Raw genomic sequence first — 9,894 nt, 5'->3', positions numbered from 1 at the left:
GTTGTTCGCAGGCCTGACTGAAATACCGCTCAAGCAGACTATGTCCAGTGAAGATGCAGAAGATTGGCGTCACGCCATAAGTTCAGAAATGAAATCCATCCTCAATCACGACACATGGCAATTAATAAATTGTCCAAAGGACAAAGAAGTTATCGGAAGTCGTTTTGTACTCCGAATACGTATAAATTCTTCAGAATTCTTCAGAATACGTATAAATTCAAAAATCTAACCTAAGTGGTAGTTTTATTTCTCCTTTACAAAATTATGTTACTTAACTTAACTCAAGTGACATGTATTTAAAAAAAGATGTGAAATCTTTAAATTAAATTGCGCTAATTTTGTAAAGAGAAATGTATATTGTTTTAAAAAATAATTGTTGTGCAACTACTTTTAAAAAATAAAACCCAAGTGGTATCTTTGTGTTCCTATTCAAGAGTCTTCCTATTCCAACCCAAGTGGTAATAGCTTCTTAATTCTTCTTAATAAAATTATAATATTATAAAGAATCATTTTAATTACAAAGAATTAAAGAAGTAACAATACAAAATAAAAATATTTAATTAAAATAAAATAAATAATTTTTTCTTGTAAAAAAACTTGGCGCTGCTAGACTTCAAAATTTAAACATTAAAATTTAAACATTAGTACTAAAATTTTTAATTAAATAAAAAAATAATAAACATAATTTAAGGAAGAATGCAACAGGAGTAAAAAAGCAGCGCCAAGTTTTTTTACAAGAATTTATTTATTTTATTTTAATTAAATATTTTTATTTTGTACTGTTATTTCTTTAATTCTTTGTAATTTAAATGATTCTTTGTAATATTATAATTTTGTTAAGAAGAATTAAGAAGCTATTACCACTTGGGTTGAAATAAGAAGACTCTTGAATAGGAACACAATGATACCACTTGGGTTTTATTTTTTAAAAGTATAATAGTTGCACAACAATTATTTTTTAAAACAATATACATTTCTTTTTACAATTGGCGCAATTTAATTTAAAGATTTTACATCTTTTTTGAAATACATGTCATTTTTGAGTTAAGTTTAGTAACATAATTTTGTGAAGGAGAAATAAAGATACATTTTTTTTTAAATTCATGTCATTTGAGTTAAATTAAGTAACATAATTTTGTGAAGCAGAAATAAAGCTACCACTTAGGTTAGATTTTTGAATTTACAAAATACATTGCGTGTACTTGGCGCCTTTTTTTACCTTTTTTGAAAAAGGTAATTTTGTACTAATATCATCCATTTTGTAGTGTTAAGCAGGGATTGGCAAAAAATTTTTATTTTTTAATTATTCACAAAATTAGCAACAACAAATTAAATTTTTATTGAATTAGCAAATTGGTAATTAGTTGCAACAAATTACTATACATAAAAATTAATAATATTTAAATAAAAGTAAATTATACACTTCTCACAAAAAATTAAAGAAACATTAAGTTTATCTTTAAAAATAGGCAAAATTTAAACTGTTGTAACTTTGTTAAAAATGAACAAAATTTAAAATTAAAGCTTAAAACCTCTATTTTTAAAAGGTCACTATTATTTTATAGATTCTGTAAGTTTGGTAATTTTTGCATATAGAAAACTACAAGCTGGACAAAATAGAAAAATTTTTTCTCACTTTGTGGGCCTGTCACGTGCCCAAAAAATCCTGCAAAAATTTTTGATTTTTTAACGTAAAAGCTTGAAATTTTTTTGGCAAAATTTTTTTTTAAAAATATTTCTACGATTTTTTGTTACTGAGTTATCGTGGATTGAATAAAAAATGAGGATTTTGACTTTGATTGCTCATAACTCTTTTTAAAATATTATTGTATCGCAATTCAAAAAACAGATTCTTAAAGCTGAAATTTATTTGTTTTATTGAACGGTATAATTGCCAAATTTTTTTAAATAAATTGTAGACATGATACAAATAAATGAAAATAATGTAAAAATTAGCGATTTTTTCTTTTTTTATTTTAATCCAGAAAACAATTGTGCAGGACAATAAAACAAATTTATTCCTTATGTTTAAAAATTACGTCTGCGAATTTAAACAATTTCATGTTTTTCCATATTTTTTTTCGTTTTCCATGTTTTTTCTGCTATAGATATAATTTTTATGGCCATTTTCGGATCTACGACTCAAAATACGTAAAAATCTGTAAGAATTATTTGTTTCCCTAACAGTTCCTAAAACTCAATTTTGTGTACTCTTCTTAAGCAATTTTACATTCTTTTGTACGTTTTGCTCCATAAAACCATAGTGGGCACCATGAAAAAAATCTCATAGCTATTTGGCAAATTTTTTTTAAATGCAGGGTACTTAAAAGTACAAAAAACATAAAGAATAAATTTGTGTTGTTGTTCTGTACAAATGTTTTTTCAGTTAAAATAAAAAAAAGAAAAATTACTAATTTTTGCATTATTTTTATCTATTTGTATCATGTCTAAATGTTATTTAAAAAAATTTGGCAATTATATCGTTCAATAGAGCAAAATTTCAGCTTTAAGAATCTGTTTTTTGAATTGCGATACGATGATTTTAAAGGGAGTTATGAGCAATCAAAGTTAAAATGCTCATTTCTTATTCAATCCACGATAAATCAGTAACAAAAAATTGTAGGAACATTTTTTAAAAAAGATTTTGCAAGGAAAACTTTAAGCTTTCACATTAGGAAGTCGAAAATTTTCGGAGATTTTTTTTGTGCACGTGACAGGCCCACAAAGTAAAAGGAAAATTTTCTATTTTGTCCAGCTCGTAGTTTTCTATATGTAAAAATTACCAAATGTACAGAAACTAAAAAATAATAGTAACCATTCAAAAGTAGAGATTTTAAGCTTTACAATCATATTTTTTCATATAAACTTTGTTCATTTTTAACAAAGTTACAGCGGCTTGAATTTTGCTTATTTTTAAAGATAAATTTAGTGTTCTTTTAATACGTACCTGATACATTGAAGGTAATGAAAGTGCTTTCAGCATGCTCGGATTTTACATTTCGAATATGCAACAAAATCAATATGTAAAAGTATCTCTTCAGATACAATATATTATGAAAAGTTTAAGAACGTGGTGGATTGCACCAACATTGGTTAGCGCTTAATCGTTAATTTTTTTGGTATTTATTTAGAATACGGGCCTGAACGCAAATATAGATGAAATTATGTTGAATCGACGCGTTTTTGCACGAAATAGAAGATTCTGGCAGATAAACACAGCGGTCTGCCTCGCGAAGCGAGAAATATTAGTAAATCGCTACAGTTGACGACTATTCAGGTTAGAAAATCTGACATATCGACGAAATGCAGCGATTCGAGCACAGAACATATACTGATACGAGTGGATACGAGCATGTGCTTTGGCCACTTGCGCATGCGCTGTAGCCACAATCACGTAATTTTAAAGAAATGAAGCACGCCAATGTATCAGATTACGTACTCGTAGCTGTCAGATTTGACAATAATTATTTACCATCTTGTTGTTTGATTTTATCTAACTAATGGCTAAAAAAGAAGATTTAGTGGATTACCTGATCCAACACGGGGTGTTGCCATCGGAAATTAATTGTGAAAAGTATTCGTATGTATTTGACCGGAAATGAATGTCCGGGAAAGAATCTACCATATAAAATCGTTTGTATTTTGTATGAAGACTTTTGAAGTGCAATTGAAAAGGTTTGTGAGTCATTCGTTTAATTGTAATTAATTAATTATTTTTACACCATGCATATTTAGCCGAAATAGATAAATTAATAAAAGTTTTTATACGGAATCGTTTGTATTTTGTATGAAGAGTTATGAAGTGTGATTAAAAAGGTTTGTAAAAATCACTCAGATAATTTTAATTAAATATTTATAAACTCGGTAATTAGCCGAAATATAGATTTTTAGTTATTTATGTTAAAAAAAGAAGGCGCTAGTGTTCCCGAAGGTCCGTCTGCAATCAGAATTAATATGAACGTTTTAAAAATTATTTTATACTGAAATAAATAAATATACAGGCTAATAAGTCTGTAGCTATAAGCGATAGTTGCTAATTAAGTTTGTAAAGATGTACCAGCTGTGCAAGGTGAAGAGCAGGTTATCTCAAACGTCCACCCAATTAAAAGAGACTTAAATGTCATTACTGCTGAGAAGTACTTCTTGCCATTTAAGTTAGCATGTCAGAGCAACCGAATTGTCCATTGCGTTCCACCTTGAATTTTTTTTACAGTCGTTTATTAGGATTGCCCTACTTTTAAATAGAGCGTTTTTTAATGTATTATTATTATTAAACTACCGATATCGATATATTATTAGTAATTTAATATTAAAACTTGACAGAGTGACGTAAACTAATTCGCTCATAGTATTATAACAAAGTATTATGCGTTCAAATTCTCGAAAGCTAGCTTCTTTACTATGCTCTCTCTTTATGTCGATCGATTCAGATAAAAATCTCCGAAGTCTTTCTTTCTCTCGCGATATTCTTAGAGTAAAACTGTACAAAAACTCTACGAAAGTGGCGATATTTTTTACGGATCTGGTTTGAATCTCGGCTCTTGGGGAAGGTATGTAGAAAGAGTACGCCAACACAGTATATCCTGCTAAAATGGTTATCAATCTCTATAAGTTCTTTATTGTTTACACATAAATTATAGAATATCTAAACGTTTCTTTTTTCTCGATGTCCTGTGAAATTGTACAATAGAGTTACAAATAAAGATAAAGCCACACTTTACGTATAATCTGATTCAGTCTTTGCTAATGTTACATAATAACGTGCGAAAGAACTAACAGTTAGACTATTTAAGAGGCTATTTAAGAATTTTAATTAAGATACTGAAAGCATAAAACTGTTCAGCTAGCTTTACACAAAGATATTGGTCTTCTTCTTTATGAAATCGTCAAATTATGATTATGATGATACATTTCTACATTATCACCAGCATCGAATCTAATCTTATTTATCGTGATACTCTTGAAAAACTGTTAATCCATTGTTTTAACTCGATCGCGGCGCAGAATTGCGTCCACCAATGTTGTTCCTCTCCCTCCAATCGATTCCCGTAAAAGCTGTCTACATATTGAACAGTCGATACAACGACGGCGGATTAGTCTGAAATTAAGCACACGTTAACAATCACTCTTCTTGCTAAAATCACAATTCTCTTTTCAATCGCATACCTTGATTATGACATAGACCAGCACGGGAGTCAGATCGTCGGCAGCAGGTATGCCTCTTTCCGACGCCATAGAGAGGAGATTCATGATGGTAGTCGCGCAACGAAATACACACTGCAACTTATCCCTAGGAGTCTTATACGCCGATATCACAGCCAATTCAGCCTGCGCCCATGACCAGTGGCATTCGTAATGATGAACTTTTAAAATGTGTAGGTTTTTGTGATTTGGATGAGTTACGACCTTTGCCAACTTTTTGATGTAACCGTGAAAAAGCTGGTCCCTATATACATCTCTATCTTCATTTAGATAGAGCGCATTGTGGTATACCCGTGCCATGACGGTTCTTTCCACCATGACTCGCCAAATCTAACTGGTTGACGCTCGCCGCTGAAAGTAAGAAATAAGTTCAGACGTCTCTGAACACTCCGTTAAGATCAATTGCGAGATAAATAATTATATTCATGTACATTGCCAGATCGGATCGTTATCCATTTCCACGTGGTCCTTCCCTAGAAAATTATCCACGAGATCCTGTTTCTCGTCTGCTAACGTAAGCTTTTTAAACTTTTCGCAGAAACGCAGGAGAAAAACCTTCTTTTTTCTAAAAATACCATCACACAAACGGATACAAGATGATTATTGATAGCATCCCGATCGCACTTAACTCGCACGCATAATCTGAAAAATATTATTATTAAACGGTTAACATTTTACATTTAAGCATCTTACATTTACTTATACGTTACATACAAAGATGATATTTATATATAAACAGTACCTATCTAAGTGAGCTAATGTCGACAGCAATCCCTGACGACATCTGATTAAATATGCGATATAAGGAGATCGCTTTTGATAATCCTCTTGAAGTGATTTGAAGATCTTTCTACATCCATCGTCATTAAATAGACGCACGCAACACGCAACGTAAAGTTTCATGAAGATGAGCTAGTAATGCTCTATTCTACAGGTTTATAGCTTCTGCCAATTGTAGTTGTAAAAACGCAACCAGTTCGTTTTCTTTCTGCGACTAACAATGTCTCTGTAATAAAATGTTATATGCGAATATTTGAACATTAAGTAATTAAGTAATCCATAACAAAATCACTTTGTTTTGTACGCCATGATTGAAAAATAATACAATAAATACCTCTGAAGTATTCCATGGAATGTGTTGAAGGTCAGCAGTGCCAAGTACCATACGTAATTTTCTTTTAGCATCCGCAAAAGCATAAGAGTTCTACATTATTCGAATCGATTGAAAGTCTTTCGTCTTCCACCTCTTTTGTACGGGACTGATTGCTTTCGACCGAAGCTGTATCGCCTAGCTGCGCTTCGCTTTCTTCTGTATTTCGCTAATATATCATCGGTAGTATCTGAAATTAATCAAAAGAACAATTTATTACTGTCTAAAACTTGCAGGAAAACTTTTCCTTTTTTTTAGCATTATATACTTTCCGATTTATCTTCGATTCTACAAAACTATTAAAACAGAAACCGTTTATATTGTAACAAAATAATATATGACAATTGTTAATAATTATTTATTAATATCTTACCGCCCGCGACATTACCGGATGATGTTACATCTTCCGACATAATTCTGCGTAATCTGTGCCTGCACACATCAACGCCGGTGTTAGTAAATCTGACGTTGAAATGTTACTCTTCACACGAGGTTCTGATCCGGAACTGCTGCTGGATGTTACGCTAGCCGTGCTTAATCGGCCTACGGTATTCCCGACTGACGCCATGCAGCTGTCCAACTCCTGATTCACAAAATTCAAATTAGATGTATAACGTTCTTCGTTGGGAAAGACAACAGATTGACAGAAGGATTAAGTAAAGAAATGCAAACCTGTTTTCACGTCACCGTTTTGGGATTTCTCTGACAAAACAGACGCAGAAATATGATTAGCTGATAGCAACGTCGGTGCGACTGCAGCCGCAGCGATGTAATTGTGCGCAGGTGCTTAACGTTCAACTTGCTTACCATTGTCAAGTGGACCAGCCTATCATCCCGTAATGGTTTACTATAGTCCATATTGTTCATATTGTTAGCGTTTTTGTCTACATATTCCATTGTACTACGTCGGTAATTAGACTTGGTTCCACCACGACCTGTCACATTAGAATCAGGAATAATTATATATCAGTAATTATAGCTGCAATCAGAAGTCATCAGATATTGCTAATATCGTGTTATATAATTGTAGTATACTTACATGGAGTTGCAGATTGAAGAGTCTCTTCATTTCCCTCGGAATCAGCACGGCTTTCTATTTCGATCTCGGATCTTACCGTATCATCAGACCTATGAAAATATTGTCAATGGTAATTATGAAAATATCTTACTTCAAGTAAAATCATATTTTACGAATGTAATATGTAGTATGTAATAATATACCTGGCAACACTAGCAGTGTCATCGGTATCTACTTCATTTAATCTTTCCGAATCGCTAGCTAATACATCTGTGCTCCAGGCTTCAGAAGCGGTTTCACTAATGCCTAACATGGTTAGCGTAGGTTCGGCAGGTAACACAGATGCAACCTGTTCAGTAAGAACAGCAAGCAATATTCGATCCTGTTGTTCAACTATTTCGCTATCTGAGGCCAACACATCCGTAGACCAAGTATTGGATACCATAGAAACAGTCTCGTCTCCTAAAAAATACCAATATGTACAATTAGCAAAAGTAAATATTATCAATTTTGTCAGTAAATAAATATTGTTCGTTTTAAGTGTATTATTTAGAGATATATGTATTTATCTTCAATAAGTTTCTTAATATCAAATTTACAAAATTTGTTATCAATTTCGGATCGACTTTGTTTAGTTGGGATCCTGTCATCCTCTTTCTTATAACGCACCTGATTTGCACCTAGCTCCAGAGCTTGACAACCTTGAGCAATCTTAGAGAGATCATTGACGAGCTTCTCGAAGAGATTCGCTGCTGAGATCGCAATCGTAGTTAACGTAGATGTCGACGACGCTCTGGGCATCCGCACAGATCCTCGTAAGCGCATGTATGACCATCCACTTGTGCTCAAAAGAGCTGCTACAGGTCTCGAGGATGTTCATAAAGATCTCCTTAAAGAACACCTCAATCTGCATCTTGAGATGCATCTTGAAACGGGCGAGCAGCGCCAGGAACAGCGCTAACGACAGCTCGAACACTTCCGGCACCAAAGACACGCCATTCTTCGACAGCACGACACACAAGTACTGTTTAATGGCGATAACAAACATCTCGTTAGAGCGCAATATTGGACCGGTATTCTGCAAGATTCCCAGAAGTAACTGAAGCGACAAGATCTTGGAACGGAGCTCGTGCGATATTGGATCGGGAGTGCCGTCCGGCAGCGGTTTCATAGAGAGCTTGCAGAGAGCGAGAAACACCAGGACTGCATCATTTTGCAGCACATGGGTGAATTTTGCAGTTACCATGTTGTCATTCTCAGCGGCTGCCTCATCACCGTTGTTCTCCGGACTACCGTTCTCCAAACTGACTTCCTCTTCCAATGGCACCACGGATTTTACTACATCATCAAGAATACTCTTAACAATTGTTTGAGAATCAATGTTATCATTACTAGGAGCATTCTCTGGACTAACCTCGGCTTTAGTTTCGCCGTTTGCTATGACAGAACCCTCCTGCTGATGTTCCCCATCAAGCGTCACGACCTTTTCCTCCGCCTGAGTCTCCATTCGCGCGAAGATCACGTTGATCATCTGCGTGAGTCGCACGGGCTGTTATTTGATTCACCAGGTTGCGCGACGCCAAGTAAACGTTGTAAACAGTACGAATTGTTTAACAGTACCGTACTCTCGTGTACCTCCACACCTCCGCTGGCTTGTCATTACAGTCAGCAGAGCTTTAATAATCTGCAGCTGCACACCCTCATCGGTCTGTGGACCGGTGAAGCAACCGCAACCGCAGATTGTCTCGACAATGCGCATAATCAGCAGCTTGTTAGGCTCCGTTGAATCAGGCACATTACCAGTGAGATGGCTATACCTATGCGATTAACTTCTGCAGGCAGTCCAGTGCTGTGTCACCACAATCCGTAGTGACTAGCTCTGACATGCTGATTCAAATGGCAAGAAGTACTTCTCAGCGGTAATGACATTTGAGTCGCTCAATTGGGCTGTGGCAGGGCGTTTGAGATAACCTCTTTACCCTGCACAGCTGGTACATCTTTGATCTCGTTACGGAGGTTCTCTGCAAGACAGAATATTAGTCACAAACTTAATTAGCAACTATCGCTTATAATTACAGGCTTATTAGTCTGTATATTTATTTATTTCACTATAAAATAATTTTTAAAACGTTTATATTAATTCTGATTGCAGACGGACCTTCGGGAACACTAGCGCCTTCTTCTTTTAACATAAATAACTAAAAATCTATATTTCGGCTAATTACCGAGTTTATAAATATTTAATTAAAATTATCTGGGTGACTCACAAACCTTTTTAATCACACTTCATAACTCTTCATACAAAATACAAACGATTCCGTATAAAAACTTTTATTAATTTATCTATTTCGGCTAAATGCATGGTGTAAAAATAATTAATTAATTACAATTAAACGAATGACTCACAAACCTTTTCAATTGCACTTCAAAAGTCTTCATACGAAATACAAACGATTTCATATGGTAGATTCTTTCCCGGACATTCATTTCCGGTCAAATACATACGAATGTGAGAAGTGTGGTG

The 9,894-nt window shown here is 33.9% G+C and overlaps 2 pseudogenes across 1 annotated transcript; one reads left to right on the top strand and one right to left on the bottom strand.

The window, feature by feature from the left end:
- Nucleotides 1-714: 714 nt before the first annotated feature.
- The window catches only part of LOC143893789 (uncharacterized), a 24,163-nt pseudogene continuing 14,983 nt past the window's right edge, over nt 715-9,894 (top strand).
- LOC143893792 (uncharacterized) lies at nt 4,582-8,901 on the bottom strand (annotated as a pseudogene). The gene is made up of 10 exons (XR_013255930.1): nt 8,100-8,901; nt 7,574-7,832; nt 7,035-7,480; nt 6,916-6,935; nt 6,726-6,814; nt 6,317-6,542; nt 5,945-6,208; nt 5,634-5,844; nt 5,167-5,553; nt 4,582-5,098 (listed from the first exon to the last, which is right to left on the bottom strand). The product of XR_013255930.1 is annotated as an uncharacterized LOC143893792 (transcript).

This window comes from Temnothorax americanus, unplaced genomic scaffold, assembly GCF_048541705.1.
Source record: "Temnothorax americanus isolate GAGA-0224 unplaced genomic scaffold, ASM4854170v1 Scaffold129, whole genome shotgun sequence".
Classification (NCBI taxonomy): Eukaryota; Metazoa; Arthropoda; class Insecta; order Hymenoptera; family Formicidae; genus Temnothorax; species Temnothorax americanus.
This window is presented reverse-complemented; position numbering and strand designations above follow the sequence as displayed.